Genomic DNA, 21374 nt, shown 5'->3' with positions numbered 1-21374 from the left:
ATAATTTTCGTAATTGAAACACAAAAAATAACAAAAATGTGTTTTCAATTACGAAAATTATCTATTCAATAATTTTTGTATTTAAAATTCCACCAATAACGAAAATTGTATATTCAATTATCAAATTTATCAAATTCAAAACTTAAAATTCAATAGAAAAAATCAAGCAATTTTGTTTTTGAGCAAATGAATACTTGATTTAATTATGAAATAATTGAAACCAGTTCAATTTGTGACAAATATTTGAATTGAAACGGTTTAAGAAATAGTTTTTTCTGTGTACGATTTCAACCCAGCATTAGCTTTAGCATTTAACTTCACGAGCTGCTTGTCTCATAGAAGTGTTCGGTGATCTTTGGAGGAGTTGTTCGACTTCTTTTGCTTTACCAATATCTGTTAAACCTTTTTTCTTCTTGATCCAGGTTTTCATTCAATGCTCATGTCTTCCTTTAATGGCTTTTGAAACAGTGTACCAATGAACATTCAAATCTTTTGCTACGTTTTGGAAAGTCCTTATTGGAATTTTTTGAAAAGTTTTTATGACTATTTCACGTACTTTTTTTGCGCTAATAAAAAAAGAAACCACTAAACCTACAGTATTGATTTTTTTTTTTATTGAAATTATTCCCTAGGGGAACAGGAACTAACACAAAACTTGTCACGTGACTACTTCCAAAGTGATAGGGATCGGTTTCAGTTCAAACGCTTTATATTAAGGGAACCTGTGACTTTAACATGGAGGGGGTAAATGGACATTTGTTCTGTTATTGATATTTTAATACTGGTCATTTTTACCAGATTTGTTTAAAGTTCATTGATAAAATAGTTGACAATTTATAAATTGTACAAGTCAAGTGATATGTCCTCTTTTCACACATCACAAGACTAGTTCGTTTAGAATAAGGTTATTACAACTTACAAAAAATATTATTTTTCATTACACATCAAATTGGGACATATGAAACAGTATGTCTTAGGAAATCAAAAGTCTGAAAATTACGAGGAATTAGTTATAGACATTTTAATAAGCTTCAAAAATCTTGGATGTAATATGAGAACAAAAGCACAGTCATTTAGAATGGTTTTCTGGAAATCTTGCATCATATAGCGAATATCAAGGAGAACGTTTCTATCAAGATTTAAAAGTGATGGAAGATATTTACCAAGGTCGCTGGTACACTGTTGGAGTATCACACGGGAGTGTCCTAAGGACCTCCAACTTTAACCTTTAACTGTTGAGGTGGTGGCAAATTTTACCCTCTCTCTACATTTTTTAAAATACTCTCTTCTATTACACTCTATCAATTAAATTCTCTTAGAATCTTCTCATATCGTGATCGTTGTTACTCAGTTGTGTTTTGGCAGAGCTATACATTTCACTAGCAGAGCTACAGATATCCTGGTGTAAAAATTACCACTCGTCAGCATTTAGGTAATTTTGTCTTTGAAAATATTTTACCACCACGTCAGAGTTAGCGTAAGTATTAAGTAGAAAAAAATGTACCCTACATTAACGTAATATTTTCATAGAATTATTAGTAGAAAAAAATTTACCCCACATCAAAATTAACGTAATATTTTCATAGAATTATTATTTTGGTTATTTGTTGTGTCAACTCTTACATTATTTTTCAGACTTTTTAAAAAAGCTTGCAAGACAAATGATTTTACCACATTTGAAAAACGTGCGAACACAGATTTTGATGAGTAAAATCCTCCAAAAACGATGACCTGTAGTTTCTATACTTGATTATTTTTGTTTATGATCTCTTTTATACCTTTAAATGCATACATTTGGCTGTGAGAAAATGTCCTTTAATTTTTTGATTTGCTTTATATTCTTATTTTTTTATAAGTTTTTGATATATCGTTTTTGTTATACTAAATTATATAAATAAAAATATTTCTTGTTTTCTTTATTTATTGTAATTAAAAATGTGGTAGCTTATTTTTAAAAAGCAAATAATTATAAAAAATATTTTTTAATAAATTTTTTTTTAGTAAAATCCCAAAATTTCACCTCGACAGTTAAATGTTAAGAAGACTAATGAGTGTTTGTTATGGAATTTTTGATGCACTATTTGATTTTAGATATTTCTTCTTTTATAATGTTCTTTTGCTGTCGCTGTACCCTTTGATAATGCTAGAAGTCTCACTATTGGTCCAGCTTGTTTTCATACTGATCTTAGAAGGGCTCTTAATTTAAAGAGTAAGTCGTTCAAAAGCTACATATAATGAAAAATAATCAGTGGTGAACTATGTGAGACTAGATCTTAATAAAATTCGAAAGACATTAATTGGAAAAATGGCAGTGTATAATAAAATATTTAATGGCTTTCTTATAATAAAGGAAAATTTTAAAGACTTTAATTTATCAAGGGTATTGTATTTTCAAATTTAGTTTTGGCTAATTTATACTCGATATAAGCGAAGAAGTTTTTAAAATTAATCAAATACTCGAATAATATTTAATTCATTATGAAAAACGGCATTAATATTTTCATGTACATACTTATTTTTCATAACAAAATGTTTTTCTTTGTATATAAATACTTGTACCTCTCTACAATGGGTTAATTGAATCGTTAACAAATTTGTGCTTTAAACAAAAATATATTAACATACTTTCAGGCTTACTGCATTAAAACGATCATTGCTACTATTTAAACATGTAACTAAAAAAGTTAAGTTCATAAACAATGTACAAAACTACAAATAAATTTTTTGAAAGAGGTAATAAATTAAAAATCAACTAAATATTTACTTTCATTGATTGGTTTTTTATTTTTTTGTTTAGCTCATTTCTTTTCAATTCGTTTAAACTACTTTCCTAAAAGAAGTTGTAGGTTTTTTCTTTAATTTTTTTTTCATGGTGTTCAAGTACACAAAATTTAGTAAATAGCTTGCAGAAAAATAATAAGCAAACAAAAATCAATAATACAACCTTTTCTTTATTAAAACGAAAAAAAAACATATATTTAAAAGAAATTAAACTTAAAAAACACACAGCTTACGGCCAAATGCACTTTCTACCCTTTTCAAAATTAATTTAAATGGACAAAATAATCAATAAGCAGCGATCAGCGCTTGAATTACTTTTTAATTGAAATGTAAATAAAGAAATTGAGCAATATAAACAAGGAAAATAACAATTTAATTAATAAATATGAAGAAATTTATAAATTTGAGTTTAATTGGCTAATGAGGAGTTGAAAAAAAGAAATGGCACATAAAAAGATTTTAATTGAAAATCATTAAGAGACTGACATGATCAGCAAACAAAATTAAAATGCTTAAAAAATTTATGTTATTTGTATGTTTTTATAAAATAAATGAATTAATGTATTTATGTTATAATAAAAGAATTGTTAACCTAAATTGAATTTCCTTCACATAATTATCATTATGTAAGTAATAATGATAATAAATTGATAAATATGTTTTACCCCACTATTACAGCAATAGTTTACAGTTTGTTATATCAATTAACAGTTATTGATCAAAACCGCTTCTGGTAATGAATTGTTTAAATATACATTAAACAAAATTTAATAGTTTATTATACAAAATGAGCATCAATAAGATTTATAGGCGAATAGTTTTGTTTTCACTTTCTTTATAAAATAATAAAATATTACACACTTTGGAAAAATGAAACGAAATAATAAACATATGCGGGTAGCGATTTTCAAGAATTATACTTCTACTTTTTCAGTTTCTACAACTTTGATCACTTTCAATATAAAACAAGGAATATTTATGACACATTTCAGCTCGCTATGGTGGGCATAGCATATATTTTTACGATCAATACTTCGATATATTTCAAACGGAATAAAAAAACCTTCACCTTCGTGAGAAGGGTATATTATATAAGTTTGTCGTTCCATTTGTAACTTTCCGACCTTATAAAGTATATATATTCTGGATCCTTATAGATAACGGAGTCGATTAAGCCGTCCGTCCGTCCGTCTGTTTGTCTGTCCGTCTGTCTGTTGAAATTAATTTTCTGAAGACCCCAGATATCTTCGGGGTCCAAATCTTCAATAATTCTGTCAGACATGCTTTCGAGAAGTTTCCTATTTAAAATCAGCAAAATCGGTCCACAAATGGCTGAGATATTAGGAAAAAACCAGGACAACATCGATTTTATACCTATTTATACCCTTCACCATGAGTGAAGGGTATAAAGTATATATATTCTGAATCGTTATAGATAGCGGAGTCGATATAGCCATGTCCGTCTGTGTGTTGAAATCAACTTTCTGAAATCCCCAAATAACTTATATACACGAATGATACACCGAAATTCTTCCGGCTCGGTTGCTATTTAAAATCGAGAAAATCGGTCCACAAATGGCTGAGATATAAGGAAAAAACCAGGACAACCTCGATTTTTTACCTATTTTTGACCCATATCTGGATTACTAAATCATTAATATAGACAATATGGATATGAATATGAATGATAGATATTTCAAAGACCTTTGCAATGACGTATATAAGACCATAGTAATTTCGAAAAATATTTAAAATTTTTACTTTAAAGTATAATTTGGTGAATGGTATATAAGATTCGGCACGAATATAGCTCTCTTACTTGTTTTGACCTATATCTGGATTACTAAGTCATTAATATAGACAATATGGATATATAATGATAGATATTTCAAAGATCTTTGCAACGAAGTATGTAAGACCATAGTAAGTTGAACCTACAATGGATCAAAATCGAAAAAAATATTTTTTAACCCGAATTTTTTTTAACAAAAAAAAAAATTTAAAAACCAGAAAATTTTTTTTAAAATTTAAAAAAAAAAATTGAATAACAATTCCAAAAAAAATTTTTCCAAAAAATTAAAAAAACAACTTTCGAAAAAAAAAATTAATTTTGCTTACCTAAAAATATTTAAAATTTGTATTTTGAAGTATAATTTGGTGAAGGGTATATAAGATTCAGCACAGCCGAATATAGCTCTCTTACTTATTATTTATAGTATATTTAGATAAGAAAAGTAATTTTGTAATCATAAAATTCCCTTCATAAGTGTGTGAGGATTGAAATGCTGTAACTTTGGTCTACCATTTAAGCCCTATAGAGTCTTTATTAGATACGTTGTGACATAGGAGGTGATTAAGGTGACGATTTAAAATCTGTCACAATAATCCGTTATTGTTTTGAAAACAACTGTAAGAAGACAAGATCAAATTTTAAAATTGTATAAAATATTTTATAATATTTAAAACCCCAATGTTACGAGATTAAAATCAATGACAAATTAACAATTGTTCAAATATTGGTAAACAACAAATGAGTTTGAAACAGTTGTGGCAATTGTTTTCGTAAATTGTATTTATTTACACAATTTATTAATGTTTTCAAACATCAAATTATTATTGAAATTTAACACTTAAACAATTAACGATTAAATTGAAACATTTCAGAAGTTTAATTCAAAATACAACAATAAAACTCTGCTACACCGAAATTCATTTTTGAGCTATGGTTTTCCCGACAAAGTTTTTTGATCCACTTTAATAACTGTATATCGTAAATCGTTAATAACTTTGTAAATACTGTTGTTTTAGGGAAAATAAGCTCAATCTGTGATCACCCATATTTTATACCAAATTTAGATTTTATATTTAAAATCGTTAATAACTTTGTAAATACTTAGATTTTAGAGAAAATAAGATCAGTCATATTTCATACAAATTTCGTATGGATTTTTGTAACTAGATCAAATTTAATTTCCGTTTTATTTATTATTTGACGTCTATATTAATTACTATAGACCAGACATTGTGGCTGTTTGCGAAACCCAAGTTAGTGAATCCCGGATATCACATTATTACGAGTTTACCACAATTTGGTTAAGATCTGCTCACAGACCAAATTTATGTGTTTTCTGTATCGAAGTCCAAACAATAGGAAGAGATGCTTCCCATAATATATTCGATGCAATCTTCAATACCATCTCCAATTACCATAGCTAGTGACTTCAATGTACATAATATCTCCTGATTTGTACACTCTAGCCATACTTCAGCCGAGAGCCAATACGCTGAACTTTTTGCGGCACATAACCATCTTAAACAATTAATAACTGAACCTAAGCATATTCTCAACAGTATTGGAATGAAAGGTAACATAATTGAGTTATTTTTGTCCTCACAGCCAGAAAAATATAATGTTTATAGCCTTGAACCCATGGGAAATTCTGACCATAGCTCCATTTCCACCTTATTCTCGTATTCTGCATTCAGGGGTTCCCCAACATTTCACCCGAACGTTTAGTGTTTCATTACGGTAAGACACACTGGAATGAGCTCAAATGTTTCTTTGATAATTTTAATTGATAACTATGCATTTCGAAATTGCTTCAGAAACAAAAATCCCCTTACTGATAAACTCCGTAGACAGGCTGCAGGAGGACACTCGATCGTGAAAGGCTTAGCTACAAACATCGCATGCGAGTTAGAATACTTGATGCACCAAAAAACACCAAAAGTTTCTGGTCGTCTGTCAAGAGAATTCGGAACAACACCGTTGCTTCAATTTCTCCTCTTCTTAGGGGTGATTGTATTGTAAACGAAGCTAAGGGAAAAGTAAACCTATTGGCAAAAATTTTAAACTATCACTTTGTCAATTATTTGGAATTTAATATGGCTTCTTTTTTTTAAATTTTCATAAATGATTTACTTACAGCCACTTCAAATCCAATTTATTCTTTCGCGGATGACACTAATATCTGTCTCTCATATTCACCAACTCTTTCTGTGATTAAACTCTCAAGAATGAATATAGATGACTCGAGAAATCATGACCTTACATGATTTGTCTATTGACACACAAACGTCTTGAGATTTCACCACTATCAATTCTTGGTATGGGTAACGAAACTGTTGGAGTTTCAGACAACCTTTTGATTCTAGGTACGAGAATACAGTGTGATGTCCATTGGAATCGTCATATATTCGATGTTGCGAAAGAAACTTTTAGGTGCTTGGGTTTCTTGAGACGGTGTCGGACATATTTCACCCCTTCCGACCTTCTTCGTTTATACACTAGTTGCATTAGTCCAAAAATGGAATATAATTCCCACATATAGGCCGGAGCTACAAGGTCAACCTTATGGGCCGGGTTCAATGAAGGGCGGTTGATCTTACAGGGGATGAATTTTATACTAATTTTACAGATATTATCACGGATGCTATTCAGCAGACATAAGTAGTCTTATACCTAATACGCGCACTTTCATTCGGAGCACACGATTATCACGCAGATCGTACCCATTTGCTATAAATTTGAGTATCGACCGCACGACACATTACAGGGAAAATTCTTTTTTTATCAAACGTCCACAAACACTACTACCTCTTTCCTCCTCAATCTGTGATCAATCATATTTCATCCAAACCAAAAATCGACTTTTAGTACAAGGTGGCGCAAAAGTAATCGTCCTATCAGAAAATGCTATAAATTTTGTGATTGGCCCCTAATGTCTGTTCTGTTTTGACATTTGTTTAGTAAACACATGCGAAATACACGTTAATAAACAATGTCACGCTACACTGTTCCAGAACGCGGAATATTGCTGACTATTTATTTGACCAATAATCGATCGGTTTTTTCATCGAAAATAATCATGAGTGATGAGGCCCATTTCCATCTTAGCGGGTACGTAAATAAGCAAAATTTAAGCTTCTGGGGCACTGAAAATCCGCGTGTAACCCACGAAGAGCCATTACACTCTATCAAAGTCACTGTATGGTGTGCTGTTTTCGCTGGAGGAGTCATCGGACCTTTTTTCTTCGAAGACGTCGCGGGCCAAACGGTTACTGTGAATGGTGAGCGCTACAGAGCAATGATCAACGAGTTCTTTTTGCCGCAACTTGATGAATTAGGATTGGAAAACATGTGGTTCCAACAGGACGGTGCAACGGCACACACTGCACGTGCCACAACCGATATGCTGAAGGATGCATTTCCCGGGCGCCTAATCTCCCGTTTTGGCGATTTGCACTGGCCAGCAAGATCGCCTGATTTGACCGCTCCAGACTTCTTTTTGTGGGGCTTTTTGAAGTCGCGGGTTTATGTCAACAAGCCTCAGACACTTGCAGCTCTTAAAGACAATATCCGTCAAGAATGTGAGGACCTATCGCCGGAAGTTTTGGCCAAAGTGATGGAAAATGCCATAAAAAGGGCTCAAGTGACAATCAACTGTGGCGGCGGCCATTAACATGACATCATATTCTCGACTTGTTGTAAAAAAATTGAAAGACCAAATAAAAATAATCCACAAGAGGAATCAAAGTTTTTCATTTTTTTTTTTTTAATTACAGCCAAAAAACATCGGAAGTTTACTTTTGCGCCACCTTGTATAAACAAGTAAGAATGGTATAATTTCAGAGTACTTAGAACTAATTTGTGCAACATTTTATCAGGATTGCCGCATAATCAAGATATTTATGATAGCTCAAACAGTATTCCGGGGGGACATTTGTATGGGGGCTAGGTGAAATCATGGACTGATATTACCCATGGGGGGTATATTGATTTTGTCATTTTTTGTTTGATGATGGGTATAAAAATAAAGAATTAAGTAAATTTTTCAAAACTTTACAATTTTTGCAACAAATTTTGTTAACAATGAATATAATTTTTCTTTAAGTGTAACAATATAATTTGTATAGCAAATTAAACAGTTTAAGTCAGTGCTCATAATAAGAATGTATTAGAAGGGTTTAGACAGACGGACGCTGAAACAGACAGTAAGTATGAGAATGGTTTACCATCATTAAACTAAAGTAAAAATCTAAACACCAAAATCTAAAGAAATAAAAAAATATAAAAATAGCAAGCTGATTATAAATTCGTGTTAAGTATAAATTTGAATTGGTAATATGAATGAATTTTCGAATCGAAGTAAGTTTTGTTTTTTCTACTTTTCGATTCAATATTATTGAAAGAGAAAGTTTTTGCTGTGATTTTATTGTTATTATTGTATTTTCGACACACTTCTGGTAACTAAGTGATTTAAATTAATCTTTTTTTTTGGTGGGTTTATATTTGTTTTTTTTTTACAAATTTTCTGTTAAAATATAACTTTGAGTTGGTCAGTATTGTTTGGCTTTTACCTTGAATTATTTCTTTGTTTTTTTTTTTTTTGATGATTTGTTTGCATAAATTAATAATTCTAATTAATGTATATAATTAATTATATTTTGGTTTATTTTCCGTAATATTGCATAATATTTATGTTATTTTTTTAAAGGGAATTGAGAGAAAAAACAAAAAAGAAATTTATTTTGTTAAATTTAATAAATTACAAGGAAGAAAGTTGTTTGAATTTTATTATTAATGATTGTTATGTTTTGAGTATAATAAATTAAATGTTTTTGTTTTGTTGAAATTTACTTTACATTTCAAGGTTAGGTTTTTTACGATCGTGATTTGAATGTCTTGCTATGGAAGATTTTGCAGGTAGAAATGAAGTGTGTTTTATAAAATTCAACAAGAGTGAAATGGGTCATAAATGCCCAGGTGACAAGTAGTAAAAAAGTAAATGGGAAATTTAACTACATATGTAAAATTTAGGTAATTTAAAAGTGACTAACTGTTTAGTGTTTTTTAGAATTAGAACTTTCAATTACAAAAATCGCTTAGGGTCGGTGTCTAAGCCAGTTGTGGGCATAATATCGGAGTTACAATATCTCTATTGTAATTTGATCAGCTATTAATTGTGATTTTTGTTTCTTATTTGAGCAGTTTATAAACTTTGTTGACAATCGTGTTGTTTACAGGTAAATAACCGGTTATTTTCGGACCCTGGTGTGACGATCACTGATTACTGAAATAAATTCTATACTGAGAAAACTGAAACTCTCGAGAGACCTTTAAAAGTTAAAAAAAAGTTAAGGACAAAGCACTTTCGATTGATTTTATTAATATACTTAAGTACTCTGCCTCTCAAACTAAACATTATCCCACACATATTATTTAATTGACCTCATATTTAAAAATTACGCATTTGTTAATATAAAGAGTTTTTATTTTGCACAAACCGTTTAAATGCATTCGTTTTTTTTTAATTTTTCCAATTGAAATGTAGAGTAGACACTTGTCACAATACGCATTTGAAGCGGTAAATTTGTAACAGCCAGCGCACCCATTCAATACATTATTAAAACACACAATTACCAGATCACTATGTACGACTATTGCTGCAATAGTGTAGAATCTACCAGACGCATGTAAAAAAAAATATAGAATAAAAAAATAAAAAACACAAGTGACTAGCTCTAGTACTCGTATTCATACTCATTTACATAGATTAAACCTCATTTACTCTCCAATATTATTACATGTGCTTAGTGTCAAATTTCAGAACAGACGTTAAACAACATACCCACAAAAAGTAAGTAAAATTGAAACTAAAGTGCGTAAAAAAACGAAAAAAAATCTACTGCGATCATTTAATACCAACAAATTGCAATTTGTAGGAGAGCTCAAACAAAAATAAAAAAAAAACAAATTAAACCAAAACAAAACTGCAACAACAACAATTTCCATTTAGTATGAGAGCAAACAAATGAGTATAAAACAGTGATGTTATATCAGGTTATGGAATTACAAATAAAAACGCTTAATTGATTAAAAAATTATTTTTCTAAATTTTAAATATTTTTGTAAAGATTATTTATTTCAAATAGATCCCCTATTCAATACCCATCTGTGATATAAATCCTAAAGACAGAACCTATTGAAACTGCTACAAATCGGCCCATTATTTCACTTAGTCCCCATAAAAATGTCCTCTCGAAATAGGACTTTATCGGCCATAAATGCCTGATTTATATAAATATCCACACATATTTTTCCACAAATAAGACTTATACAGTGGTTGAAAAAACAATGGAAACTTTTTCAAATATTTCATTAGTGGCCTAAAATCTGAAATAATTTTTTAAAAAATTTTAACATTTTTGTAGTATTTTATTTGTATACTTTTATTAACTTAATTTAACAAAAAACAAAGGACATAATTAAATTCTAAAAATGAGAAAACAAAATTAAAAGATTTCTTTATTACGGCATTGACAAAACAATGAAAACTTAGGTATTATTTTAACAAATATGGTCTAAACTTTGCAATAACTCAATATTTTGTTGGGTATCCCTTATTTTTTATAACTGCTACACATCGACGATGCATTGAACCAATTAAAGAGTCAATGGTCGGTCTCCTTTGAAATATTTTGCCATTCCCTTATAACCGCCTCCGATAAATCTTACTTCCTGGTGTAATTTTGGGTCCTTATTTTACGATCTACAATTTCCCATAGATTTTCTATGGGATTGAGATCTGGCGATTGGGCAGGCCACTTCAAAACACGTACATCGTTGAATTGTAACCACTCGGTTACAGCCCTAGAGGTGTGTTTCGGATCGTTGTCGTGTTGGAATCTCCAAACTAGGGACATATTTTCCTCAGCGTATGGATACATAACATAGTTTAATATGGTTCTGCATCCTAAACCTGTCATGGTATCTTTTATAATATGAATTGGGCCCATACCTTGCCCTGAAAAAAATCCTCATACCATAATATCGCCACCGCCAAACTTTAGTCTTATTTGTGTACTTTGGATCTAATCTTTTTCCCTTTGGTAGTCTTACAAATGTTCTCCCACCACTGCTTCTTAAATTGTATTTGGATTCGTCGGAAAAGAGGACAGTATTCCATTTCTGTATCTACCAGTTTAAATTATCCCTGGCAAATTGTAGGCGAGCAGAACGGTTCTTTTTAGAAATGGTGGTTTTTTCACAGGACGATAGCAACCAAGACCAGCCTCATTTGCCCTGCGACTAACTGTTCGGGTACTTATTTTAGGCTATTAACAACCTCTCGAGGAGTTATTTTTGGGAATTTCTTGAACTCTCTCGCTATTAAATTATATTGTCTAGGAGTAGTCTTACGAGGTCTTCCACCTAAATGTTGAGTTTTTACAGAACCGGTCTCACGAAATTTCTTTATAATTTTTGAAACTGCTAATTTATTTATTGAATATTTGACACAGATACTTTTTTGTTTTTCAGTTATTTTATATAAATAAAACTATACAAGTAAAATACAAAAAAAAAAAATTAATTTTAAAAAAATATTTTAAATATTGGGCTACATATAAAATATTTGGAAAAGTTTCCATTGTTTTGTCAACCACTGTATATAAATAAAGTACAGCTAACTTTTTTTATTTCGAGCGGATCGATTGGTCATAGCTCTCATACAAGGGCCACTCCCGAAAATCACTTTGAAGAGCATAAATCTCTTAAAAATGTTGGTAAACAAATAAAATTTAACGGAAAGAAGTTTCATGTAGAAATAAATTACAAGACTTAATTTCATGGCAATCGGTCCATAAATGGTCATAGCTACCATATAAGACCATTTCCCCCCGACAATGCAAGAAAACATTACGAAGCGAAGCCGGTTTTTGATACACCCCAGAGGAGAAAATCGTTTCGACCGGCTGAAGACCGATAATGCAAAAAAATCTTTAAGAAAAAACCTTTGAGTCCGGCAAAAGTCCGTCAATCCAAAAAATAACTCCCAATAAAGATGTATTAACTCCCAAAAAAAATAACCCACAAATAAATTTCATTGGGAGTTATATTATAATGACATACATAACTCACAACAAAAAAATATGAAATAAGTTCCAACGCATTGGGAGTTAGGTTAGGTTTTCATGCAGCCGCAAAGTGATGATAAGAAAGTAGGGCAGCTCACTTGAGTCCAGGCAATAAGTCCCTTTGTGTAACCGGAAAGTAAAAAGATATAAAATAGGAACAGATAGAAATGAAAAGAGAAGGGGACAGTCAGGTGTGATGAAGAGTTAGAAAAGTGAAGAGGAGAGGGTCCGAAAAAGCGAGAAGAGGAGAAAATTATTAAGCACCAGTCAATTGGCGGTTATTGGGTTTCTCCGTGGAGATTCTCGTGTCTGGCCTAATTAGCCAATTGCTATTCCCGACAAAGTCATTAATGCACTCTTGCTTCATGTCCGATGTCCCAGAAACCTTAAGCGTAGATCTCATATTGCCGGATATTGACAAAGAAGATGAAAAATGGTCTCATCCTCCTCTTCATTTTGACAACTTCTACAGAAGTCATTGAGGTTTCCGAAAGTGCAATGACCGGTTATAACCGCCACTGCATCACTAAATTGTGAGCGTGTCAAGCCAAGAAGATATGGTGTCCGCCTTCTGTTTAGTCGGGGCTGGTTATAGTGCATGTGGGTTCACAGCCCCATCTACACCATTTTTAATTAAAATTGAGAACATATACATGATATTGAGAAAATTCCAAATGAAATTGAGAATTTCCATTAGAAAATTCCAAATGAAATTGAGAAAATTCGAAATGAAATTGAGAAATTCATATTGAAATTTAGAAAATTCCATACACAGTACAACACATGATTTTGGGACTCAATTCTGACAATTGCACGTGAAAGTAGCCCCAAAAATAAGAACTTCTGCATCATTAGTTTTGTCAAGTTGGCTGCCGTAATAATTTAATGGCCATACGATTTTTTTCCCTCAAGGTGGATTTTTATCACTTTTTCTATATTTTAGCACGGTTATATCTCGTATACCGTACGGAAAATCTCTTTTGTGGCTGAATCAAACTTGTAGATATTGAATAGTAGAAAAAAAGTACGGAACATACCTACCCAAAAAAGGAGCATCCAGTGCCTTAAAAATCGCAAAAATGCCAATTTTTTAAATTTTTTTTAAAAATTTTTCACCTTTTTTGCTCAATAACTGGATTACAAATGCAATTATGGACCGATCACCATGAAATTAGGTCGTGTGATTTGTGTCTATATGAAAGTTATTTATCATGAATTTTGTATGTATACCATCATTTTTAACAGATTTATGAATTTTAAAGTGATTTTCGGAAGCGTGTCTTGTATGGGAGCTATGACTAATTATGGACCGATCATAAAAAAATTTGGTACATATAATTTGTTCGGCCCAAGGCCCAATTCTGTTGAAATTGGCTGAAATCGGTTCATTATTTCACCTAGCCCCTATACAAATGTACTCCAGAAATTGGACTTTATCGGTAATAAATGTTTAATTTATATATGTATCTACACAAATTTCGCTCCAAATAAGTTTTATATATACAAAATTCATGACAAAAAAAAGTTATTATGATCGGTCCATAATTAGTCATAGCTCCCATATAAGACACGCTTCCGTAAATCACTTTAAAGTGCATAAATCTGTTAAAAATGATGGTATACATACAAAATTCATGATAAATAACTTTCATATAGACACAAATCACACGACTTAATTTCATGGTGATCGGTCCATAATTGCATTTGTAATCCAGTTATTGAGCAAAAAAGGTGAAAAATTGGTAAAAAATTTAAAAAAATGGGCATTTTTGCGATTTTTAAGGCACTGGATGCTCCTTTTTCGGGTAGGTATGTTCCGTACTTTTTTTCTACTATTCAATATCTACAAGTTTGATTCAGCCACAAAAGAGATTTTCCGTACGGTATACGAGATATAACCGTGCTAAAATATAGAAAAAGTGATAAAAATCCACCTTGAGGAAAAAAAATCGTATGGCCATTAAATTATTACGGCAGCCAACTTGACAAAACTAATGATGCAGAAGTTCTTATTTTTGGGGCTACTTTCACGTGCAATTGTCAGAATTGAGTCCCAAAGCAATTAACTGAAAAATGTTGTACTGTGATATGAAATTGGGAAAATTCCAATTTTAATTAAGAAAATTCCAACTGAAATTGTGAAAATGTTATTTTACTTTACATATGTAAATAATATACATTATAAAAATATGAAACAATATAATAAGCTTAATAATGTTATTGACCAATAGGCATATCTTGCAATTCCAAAGCGCTTTGTCTTCAGAATACTTTTGATTTTGTACGAACTGATCCAACGGGATCCAACACGAGACCAACCATGTTTTCTACGACAAAATAATTTAAAATTGATCTCTATATCCGGACCACCACATCTGATGTAATCGTTAATTTAGTTTTTTTTTAATATAAAATAATTTATAAAATGTTTCTCAATTTCATATCGAATTTCTCAATTTCGTTTGGAATGTTCTCAATTTCAAATGGAAATTCTCAATTTCATTTAGAATTTTCTCAATTTAAAATGGAAATTCTCAATTTCATTGGGAATTTTCTGAATTTAAAGTTGAAAATCTCAATTTTAATTGGAATTTTCTAAATTTAAAATTGATATTCTCAATATCATTTGAAATTTTCTCAATTTTAATTTGAAATTCTCAAGTTCATATGGAATTTTCTCAATTTAAATGGAAAATGGTGTAGATGAGCGAGTTCGTAGTAAAAGTTACTTGGATGACGGAATCCCACATAGGAAATCTATATCTTCGTCAGGCAACATTGCGCCTATTTTCGCCAAATTATCAACAACACAATTGCCCATAATATCTCCGTGTCCACGTACCCACTTGAGTACCATCGCCATCCTGTTTAAGGATGCCCGCCATTCCTGGACTAAATTAGATGTTGTGTATACCCTAGGGATATAACTATTGACAATTTTTGCAAATATGCAAATTGGCATAGCATAGTCGAGCATTATTTTTTCGCGGTTGTTAAAAAAGTTCACGCACCAAACTCAATAAAGTTTTTCATTAATTATTTTCAATTACTTCGAAATACAATATATTTTATTTTAATAATAACTGCGGACATACTGCGAAGGATAATTTTTAAATAATGGAAGTATCTCTCACACTTGCAAAAAAAAATATGAAATTATTTATATAATTTTTCAGAGAATAAAAAAAATTGGTTTATTTTAGAAATTGGTGGTTGTGTTTTTGGTTCCAAATGACCTAAAAAAAATATTTTCATTACTTATACAACATTGGCCTAGTATGCACCTGATAGATATTTTATTGCGGCCTGACTGCCGAATATCCCTTCCAGTTAGCCGCCCTTTTAATGACCGATATTTCAGGCAGAATAATGCTACATTCATTTGGAATTCTAAAAGACACCCACGCCAACTCGATCTCCCTTCCTAGAACCATTTCTTCCGTGTTGTACGGAATTGAGAAACCGAAGTTACTCTCCAGGAAGGCTATAGAAATGCAGTAATCAATATTATCCGGAAGATTCTGTACACTTCCTATTATGTTTCCACGTTTCCATGCACCCTAAAGTGCCGAAGTGAATGCCATTTTTCTGGTCATTAGATCCACAGGGATCCAGTTCAATACAATAAAGGGCGACTTTGTTGTAGTCGTTCTTTGAGCTCCTGTTACGAGGATTGCCATTCTCCTTAAAACCCTCTTTGCCTAGTGCCTTCCACCACACAGAGACTTCATAGAATAATATCGGCTTGGTGACCGTAACAAATAGCCAGTTAACAAACTGTGGTCTAATATCCCACTGCTTGCCTATGGCCTTCTTACAGACATATATTGCCGTCAAGGCTTTTGATGTCCTCGAAAGGGTATTGGAATTCCAGGAATTTACGCTGTCCGATAATGTTAGTTCAACACCATTTAATAGGGTAAGCGTAAATTCCTGGAATTCCAATACCCTTTCGAGGACATCAAAAGCCTTGACGGCAATATATGTCTGTAAGAAGGCCATAGGCAAGCAGTGGGATATTAGACCACAGTACAAGCTCGGTTTTGCTTGGGTTTACACTCAGTCCACTGTCAGTACGCGACAGTTTTATAGCCCATGAGTAGCATAGAGTTATTATTACACTACATCCTCACATATTTATTTTTAAGACTTTCCTTTTTCGTTGATCATACTTATCAATTTTAATTATCTTCAATGACCCCCGAACAAGTATTACATTGAAATATTTTGCTACTTATATGAGACACAAAAAAAAACGCTAAATTAGCATTGTTAATAAAAAGTAATTGAAACAACTACACAACACTTACGACAACTAAACAAATACATGGATGGCTTGAACAAAAAAGCGCATCATGGAAAAATGTTGTACAGACGTTGAGATACAATATTAATATAAACTCATACTTGTAGTCATACTCATACTCGTTCAGACAGACTACAATGAAATGCCGGGGACTTGAATGAATTCGTTTCGTTAATATTTTTTTGTTTTTTGTTTTTATTTTCAAAAAAGCATATGAATACGATGTTTTGTGAGTGTGTTGCACACATTTTTTTCAAAACAAATTTCGGCCTCTCGATTGTATTTTGTTTTCAATATAAAATTGACAACATTTCATTTCCGACACTTAGTCAGTCTTGTAACTGAAGTGTCCGCGGTGCTCTGTGGTGAGTGAGTGGCAGAGTGTTAAAGTTAATTTTTCATATTTTTTTAAAAAACAAAAAAAAAAAAGTTATTAAGTAATAAAACCAAAACCTAAAAAAAAAACTATTTGAGCAACACACACAGAGCACAAGAAAAAAAGTACAAACCAAAAAATAATAATAAAAAATAACGTAAAGAAAGAAAGTCATTATCATCATCGTGTTAGGACGTTGTAAAAGTGGACGGCGGATTTAAGCGCATGTGTACATGATTTGATTATTCATAAGGTGTGTTTGTGTTTGTTTCTATATACAAATATGTATAAATAATGTAATTTTTATTTATTTAAAAAAAAAAATTAATACTAATTTTAATCAGATGTGCGTGCTGTTATTGTTAGAAAAAAATTCATAAAATTATGAAATAGTGGCCAGAAATTTAAAAAAATATAATTAATAATTTATAATTTTTGGAAATAATATTTTCCCTGTAATTATTTTTTATTTAAATACAACAACAAATTACCTAAAAAAATATTATAAAGTCGAGTTTAAAACCAGTTATTTGAAACAAAAAGAAATTTTTAAGTGAAAGATTTATAAAACAAACAAAAAACAAACAAGTTTTTCGGTTTTTTTCGAATTTTTTAACGTAATAAAATCAAGCCTACAATGTTGACGTACATACATTTGTTTTGGGGTTTCGAAATGCATACGTAAAACAACAGCAACAGCAACTAAAAACTTAAAAAATAAATCATAAACTTGACTTTAAATGTCATCATACTTGAGAGACAACAGTAACACTGGTCAACAGGGGATTTGTGTTTCCAAACATTTTCAAATTCGATTAAAATTTTGAAAATTCTTTGTTTGCAAAGATACAAAGATCATTATTTTTATGAAACTCGAAAAAAAACAAGTAAGGTTGTAGGGTTAATTATGCACCGATCCTCACAGAAGTTGGAAAAAGATTTGGTTTCATATAAAACTAGTTTATGTACCATTTCATCACGATATTAATTATTATAAGACAATTATGAATGTTCAAGTCATTTTCTGAGGGGGACCTTGTATGGGGACTAGGGACAAATGTTGCCCGATTTTCGTCATACTTTACAGTATAATTTCAGAGTACTTAGAACTAATTTGTGCAAAATTTTATCAGGATTGCCGCATAATCAATATATTTATGGCTGCTCAAACAGTATTCCGGGAGCACATTTGTATGGGGGCTAGGTGAAATCATGGACATTATCAACAGAGAATATTTGTGGAAAATTTCAGCCAGCTAGCAACTTTCCTTTGGCCTTATGTTTTCAATAGACAGACAGACGGACGGACATAGCGATATCGTCTTAGAATCTTATGAGGACCCAGAATATACATATTAGAGTGTCCCATAGAAATAATTTTTTTTAAATGTTGAAACGGTACCCGCTGAAAACTTTCGTAATGACCTAAAATACCATCAAAAAATGTTTAGCTTGTTCTAAGAATGGACCCGTGCCGACTTTCGATTTAGTTTTGAGGTGCATTTACAAGGCGAAAAATGCATTTTTTTCAGTTTTTTTTAAATGTTTGCCATTAAATAATTACTTTTGCAATTTAATTTAAAAGAATCGAAATGTGTACGTAATTGTCGCTCTAATAAGATATAAAAGACAAATATTGGTTAAAAAAATTTAAAGTTATTAAAAAATCGCCAGACCATTAACGTATCTCAGGCCACTAGAACAAGAAATGTAGGAACAAAATTAACATATTTTGAGAAATATTAAAACAAAAGTTTATTCTTACTTAAAATGTATTCATATTTACTTGTATATCAGCTTTTATCTTCATAGGATACAGTTAACCTATTCGCAGGTACAACCAAAAAAAAATATTTTTTTAACGGCATTTTCAAAACTGCAATTTCAAATTTTTAAAAATTTTGTTAAACAAATTTCAGAATTTTTTGATCATCACATGGGGATTTATTTACAACATAATAGGGAATAAAAATGTGAAAAAAGTATGTCAATACCTCCTATAGTTTTTCCGTACCTGCGATATAAATTTTGCGATTTTCGAGAAAAACTAATTTTTTGGCGAATGAGCCCAATTTCCTTACTGTTTCTAATTTTAAATATAGTCTGAAAGTTTTCCTAAAATCGGAAAACGTTAACCCTTAAATCGTGAAGGTCAAAGGACAAATTTTTCAATATTTGGAATTTCTAATGGAAAGATAGCGAAATGTTATATATTTTTGGGCCGATTTTGATGAAACTTAAGAAAAATATAACATGAAGTCTAGTATTTACAATAACAGTACAAAAATTTAAATTAACCCTTAATAGCACTTGGGGTCCAAATGACCCTGAACTTTTAAAATCACGAAAAACACAGTCATTTTGACCCCAAGTGCTCTTAAGGGTTAATTTCTATTTTTGTGCTGTTAAAAAGACAGGTTTGAAAATAAATGACATCGGCAAAATGTGGTTTGTCGATGACATTTGTTATTGTCTCTACAGATCGAGCAAGAAGCTGTCGACCAAAAGGTCTGAGTAGTTTAGAATCTGGATTTAGACCAGCATTAGCTATTGTCTCTACAGATCGAGCAAGAAGCTGTCGACCAAAAGGTCTGAGTAGTTTAGAATCTGGATTTAGACCAGCATTAGCTACTCGACCTAAAATTTTGGGTATTAAATTATTTCGGTAATTGAATTTATAGCATTTGCAACATTTGCAAGGTTTGCAGGCGCAGTTTGCAAAGAAGAGGGATTTCCGCTACTATTTATTTATAACCAGTTTAAGCTACCAAAATTCCCAAAAGGAGAACTCTCAGCCCTTGCTGTTATATGGTTGCATTCACTCATTATTCCAGTTGTAAATGCGTTAGAATTATTAATTCAATTTTGTTTTATAAAAGCAAAATATATTAAAATTCTTTAAACGATGGAATATATTCAATAAATTATTTTGTGCACGTTTATAAAAGAGGATTAATTGATTTTAATTTATGTTGTTTTTATAGGTATTAATTTGATATTACACAGAGAATACAGATTCGTGATAGCAACCGAATTTGTTGCCAATCGAATGATTCGGTTGTACACATAGAATTTTTCGATTCTATCAACAGAAAGACAAAGAAGAATTTCGATTAAAGCAACCAAACTTTTGTCACCCCTTTTAAAATTCTATAGCCACAACTGTAAAATTCAGTCACTAATGTAGAATCATTCGATTGGCAACAAATTCGGTTGCTATCACGAATCTGTTTTCTCTGTGTATATACAGAATAAATTTACAAAATGGTTTTCATATGCACCTATATTAAGTGAATCTACAGTCAGTAGAAAAGAGTTCTTAACTGTCTTGAAGGTCTAACAATTTCTTTGAAATCACGCCATAATTTATGAGATGCAGCTTCACTCTATACCCGATAATATATTCTTTACATAAATATTAATTTACTATCATATACAGAATAAATTTACAAAGTGGTATTCATAGACACTAAAAGAATTTTTAACTGTTTTGAAGGTCTAACAATTTGTTTAAAATCACGCTATAATTTATGAGATTCACTCTACACCAGAGAATACATTATTTACAAGCTGATGAAAAAATAATAATGCCTAATTACTAGACTGACTCCAATTTACATATTTTTAGGTCATTTCTATGTATTTGCTTCTTTTAATAGTCAATTGGTGACTTTATACATCCCAGGTAATCTAGTGTGAAGGCAATTGTCTGAAGTGAAGTCATTTTGTATTATCATAATATTATATTATAATGTCCATTGTTAGACCATGTAGTATGCTTGTCTCTATGTAACAAATACAAGATTTCATTGACTGTATTTTTGTAGATGGCATCTGGTTGAGTTGAGTCCTTCAGACAGACTATTAAGAGTCCACCTAGAAACCGTCCATGTTTAAATAAATAGTTATATCCAGTAATGTAACCAGTTAGTAAGCTAGTAAGAAAACTGACTCTATGTAACCTATATGCAAATTCCCAAGCGTTGACTACTT

The 21374-nt window shown here is 31.1% G+C and overlaps 2 protein-coding genes across 3 annotated transcripts in view; one reads left to right on the top strand and one right to left on the bottom strand.

Moving 5' to 3' along the window:
• Nucleotides 1-21374, bottom strand: part of LOC135958899 (centrosomal protein of 162 kDa) — a 121399-nt gene that overhangs the window by 76321 nt on the left and 23704 nt on the right. The gene's annotated exons all lie outside the window — the stretch shown is intronic.
• LOC135958900 (carboxypeptidase B) overlaps nucleotides 1-21374 on the top strand; it is a 375293-nt gene that overhangs the window by 335311 nt on the left and 18608 nt on the right. Inside the window, exon 1 of one of the 2 annotated variants that reach the window (XM_065509844.1) lies at nucleotides 17343-17634. The exons of the other annotated variant lie outside the window; for it this stretch is intronic. The gene's annotated coding sequence lies outside the window, so the exon portion shown is untranslated. Of the gene's footprint in view, nucleotides 1-17342; nucleotides 17635-21374 lie in introns of those variants that run through there. 2 annotated transcript variants of the gene reach the window in all.

This window comes from Calliphora vicina, chromosome 4, assembly GCF_958450345.1.
Source record: "Calliphora vicina chromosome 4, idCalVici1.1, whole genome shotgun sequence".
In the NCBI taxonomy this organism is placed as follows: domain Eukaryota; kingdom Metazoa; phylum Arthropoda; class Insecta; order Diptera; family Calliphoridae; genus Calliphora; species Calliphora vicina.
Note: the sequence above shows the minus strand (reverse complement) of the source record. Positions and strands in the feature narration are given on the sequence as shown.